The sequence below is a fragment of the Phoenix dactylifera genome, chromosome 8 (assembly GCF_051530095.1).
Source record: "Phoenix dactylifera cultivar Ajwa chromosome 8, Ajwa_hap1_PhDact_Kaust_v1.1, whole genome shotgun sequence".
NCBI lineage: Eukaryota > Viridiplantae > Streptophyta > Magnoliopsida > Arecales > Arecaceae > Phoenix > Phoenix dactylifera.
Window position 1 is genome coordinate 18259547 of NC_143197.1, and position 4736 is coordinate 18264282.

At 42.3% G+C, this 4736-nt stretch overlaps 1 long non-coding RNA gene across 1 annotated transcript; it reads right to left on the bottom strand.

Moving 5' to 3' along the window:
* Positions 1-3340, bottom strand: LOC148714086 (uncharacterized). Its single transcript, XR_016396180.1, has 2 exons — positions 1241-3340; positions 1-859 (listed from the first exon to the last, which is right to left on the bottom strand). It is a non-coding gene; the product is annotated as an uncharacterized LOC148714086 (long non-coding RNA).
* Between the last annotated feature and the right edge of the window lie 1396 nt (positions 3341-4736).

Below are 4736 nucleotides of genomic sequence, written 5' to 3' on the forward strand. Positions count from 1 at the left end.
TAACAATGCGAAGACAGATATTTTTTGATTTATATTGATGATGGAGTTTCACAGTACATGACTCTAAGAGCCCAAAAAAATTTACAACTTTCAAAAATTGTACATATATAAACAATCAATCTAACTCTACTGTCTCGCTAATTATAACATTAGGTGAGATGCTCTCTTTGAACTGTTGAATCCGGGCTTCATATGAATTTTTCCATCCGGTAGCACAAGGAAGATGATATTTTCGCCAGTTGGTCGCTACTGGCGGAACGGGATGTCCCGGCAACAAGAACACATTCAAAATTAGAAATAAGAAAATATTAATAGCTACAAAATTATAAATAAGCAAAATTAAATAAGCAAAATTAAATATTCGCAAGTGTTGTGAACGTAGTACCTCAACAAAATGATTTCCATTTACGAATCCGATAGCGATATCTTTGCGGGATAGAAGAGGTACTGGCACAGAACGGAGAGGTAGGAAGGTCAGACATTGTTGCAACGAGAGATGGTATAGGACAACATTATAGCAGGATGCTATAAGATGACCCATGTCCGGCATAGTCATCCATCTGTCATATGGTGGACAATCATCATAATAGGATAATGCATGAGTGATCTCAGCAATCGTCCCTTCCACACCATATAATGTGCGATAGTGGTCCGAATGACATTGCAACTCTTGCAATAAATCCTTCCTAACACGCACCCAGTCATCTTCTCCAAATCCCAGTAAGTCAGCTATTGCCCTAAATCCGCAATTCCCATCAGCTTTTACATCCTTGATATGCTGGATGTATGGTCTCAAGGCAGAAGGAATAGCATCAATATAGATAATGGGCGTATGTGACTGGGCTCTAGTACGAAAAACCTGCAAATAATATCAAATGATAGAAAATATGTAACAATGGCAGAAATATCCAAATAGTTATCCGTCTCAGCACATCCCGTACCGGCACGGCACGGCACGTCCCGACATGTCCCGTATCGGCACATCTCGGCACGGCACGTACCGACATGTCCCGTATCGGCACATCTCGGCACGGCACATCCCGTATCGGCACATCTCGGCACGGCACATCCCGTATCGGCACATCTCGGCACGGCACGTCCCGACATGTCCCGTATCGGCACATCTCGGCACGGCACGTCCCGACATGTCCCGTATCGGCACATCACATACCGGCACGGCACGGACCGTCCCGTAGACGTTGTGATACCTATTGTAAGGAAATAAATATTTGGTACTTACCTTTTGCTTGGGCCGCCTCTTTTGAATCTGAGTAGATGGATTGCGGATGGTAACTTTCTCAACACCAGGTGAATAACTATCCTGTCCAGATAGAACCAACTCAAACGCAGACGGGTCACGTCGAGTAGACGTATCAACCTTCATTGAAGCGCGCCCACGTGAACCGGTCTTCCGTTTTGCAGGCTCTAAAAGAGGTGTACTATCTGGACTTGCAATCTCTCATAACTTCTTGATCATCTGCAATTGAGAAGCCCCATCTAACTTCTTGAATCGTAGCGCAATCAAATCTAACTCTGCATCACAACTCAACTGAATTGGCTGCACAGGGGGGGGTAGGCACAATATCAAGTTTCCTCCAATGAGGATCTATGCAGTTGAGAGGAATGGGCCGACCTTCCACCCTGTACCGCGCAATCTGGTGAGCACATGGTATACCATGTGTGCGTCGAATAGCGCACCCACAATTTGAATCATCAAACCCAACTGAATTGGCTCGTTTCGATTGGGCGAGGACATGATTTAACGCACTTATAGATATGAAACCTCGCAACTCTTTGAATTCAGCTGGCTTGAAGTTGTGCTGCACTACCAATAAACTCTTCTCCAATGAGGCTTTAACGGAGCTGTGCTGCAACTCAATCAATCCATGTATTCTAGTCCAAGATGACTCGAAACTTCCTTGGCTTGATCCAAGCTGCTTTTTGAGCTTTGCATGTGCACTCTCGACCCTAGTAAACAAATGAAAGTTAGATATAACAATTGAGGCAAATTAAAATTAAATGAGTCTTTATTTGTGATACCTATTTGTCGTCACATTTCCGTAGTGCCTGCATGTATCCGTCCACGCCGCAACGAATCTTTCCTTGTATTTGCTCAGCCAAGTATCTGACACATACTGTAGTGCATCTGGATAGGTACCGAACTCTCTCTGCAGTGCACTCCAGCGATCATTATACTCGTCTTCCGTGGAGGACAGCACTAGTATATTCCAACTCATAATAAATTTATCCCATTTCTCCTTCAATTCGAAAAATTTTTTGCACTTGGCCAAAACATTCCTACTAATATGCCATCTACATAATAAATGTCTAGCAGTAGGAAATACTCTATGAATTGCATTCATCAAAGCCAAGTCTCTATCTGTAACAATTAACTCAGGCAAAACATCATCAGCTATGACACTGCGCAATCTCTCTAATGCCCAAGTATAGCTTTCTTCCCGCTCAGAATTTAAGTATACAAAAGCAATTGAAAATGTCATGTCAGTAGATGTCACCCCCACAATCTCTAAGAGCGGAAGACGATACCTATTCGTCTTGTACGTGCAATCCATTATCAACACACGGGGAAATGCACGGAACAAATCAATGCTGCCAGGGTGTGCCCAAAATAAGTCATGCACAACATCCGTATTAGTACAATTCCTATGCCACTCAATATATTTAGCCTCTGATAATTTACCTAATAGATGTTGCATTTTAGACCTCCCGGCTTTCTCTACAACCTTAAACCGTTGACGTACATTGTAGATAGTCTTGATAGTCGTAACATTGAGGGCATCTCTTTCCTTCAATGTGGATAATATGTCCTTTGGACGAACCAAACTCTTCGACATATCCACTAACAATTCCGTCTCCTGCTCAGATAATCTCCCTGCATATGAGTGCCCCTCCAGATTCTCTGCAGCGGGATGATTGTGCACTCCACATACGACCAGTAATATCCAATCATCCGTAGTATCCAATTTCTTTCCTCTTAATGCAAAAGGGCATCCACACTTCTTTGTCCCACAGGCAGTCTTTATTCGCTTTTCTTTTTTGGTTCGGTACGTCCCACCCCTCTCACAACCTAACGTAATTCTGGGTTTCTTAGAAATGGTACCTGCATCGGATGATTTGATTACAACAACAAAACCATTTCGCCTCCCAGCTTCACGACACCAATTACACAAGTCCTCTCTACTCTTGAAGATCTATACATTAAACAATTTATGTAAGTACACAGTTGTAAAAATAGCTCGCTAAACTAATACAAAATTGCACAATACATTATAATACCTCGTAAGTTGTAAATTCGCTTGTGTAATCCAGTACAAATTCTGATCTATATATACTCGATTCAGTTGTAGCATAGCCCTACATATAAAATAATTTATCACCAAGAATTAATGAATCAGAGGATCTGTTCGGCACAAAATTCAGCACGGCACGCGATTTGGCACCAGAAGCCTTCTGTTCGGCTGCACAGGGCCGAACAGAAGGCTTCTGTTCGGCTGCACAGAGCCGGACAGAACCCTTCTGTTCGGCTGCACAGTGCCGGACAGAAGCCTTCTGTTCGGCACTGTGCAGCCGAACAGAAGGCTTCTGTTCGGTTGCCGAACAGAAAGCTTCTGTTCGGCACTGTTCAGCCGAACAAAAGCCTTTTGTTCGGCGATCCAGTGCCGAACGGAGCACGAACCGTGAAAAAAAAAATTTCGAAACAAGGTGGAACACGTACCTTTGCGGCCGATTCTTCGTCCCAAATCACTAGTTGCTTGTCCATGCTTCGAATGGGGCTTAAATCTTCTTCAAAGATCGCCTAAACGATGTAAATGGATCGAGGGGTTTAAGGGGGGTTTGAGGGGTGTTTTTTTTTTTCTTTTCAAAACGAAACGGAGGAGGAGGAAGGGGGGGTGTACTGAGAAAATTTCAAGGGCAATATGGTAATTACACTAAAGGTTAGTTTGGGTATTTTTTTTTTGGTTTTTGGGGGGTGTCCTTAGCAATAGGGGGGGTGTATATAGAACCACCCCATGGAATCAGGTCTTATATTAAGACGGGGCGGAAATGTGGGCCAACGCTACTCAAGGTCAAAGCACCGACCTCTCTTTTAAAAGGTGAGAGGTAATACCATCCAAGGTAAAAGTCAGTGATGTCCATGCATGCTATGTCATCCAGTAGAAGAATATGATTTGATTGGAAACTAAAATTGCAGTTTGGAGGAGGTTGTGTGTTCAAACCATGGTAAATGTTTCATAAGTGTTTCGCTGACCAAAAAAACCAAACAAAAGAAAAGATTTGAAATTGCATTTACTTGATAGTTTACTACTACAGTTATATAATTGCTTGTTTGTCAGTGTTTTGTTTGCTTTGCTAATTCACGTTATTCCAACTGAAGAACTAGATGAAATGTGGCGAAGTTAAACTAAAATGATCATAGTTGCATTGTACTAGGTGAGTATGGTTAAATTTTTTTGAGTGTAACAAGTGCTGTTGTAAAGGGAGTTGGTTCTAATTCTAACTTCCTCAAATTCTAGTTGCTCAGCATTTGGCTACTAGGAGCTAATTCAGCTTCAATTAGTAGTGTTACTGTATCAATAGTCTTATTGCAAGTGATCTGCTCTTGGGGGGATTATATCCCTAATCCCTGCATGGTGTAGAGAGGTATGCAGAACACAGAAGATGCATATTAAATGTGTCAAGGGAAAAAAATACTAATACTAGGTCAAAAGATTGGA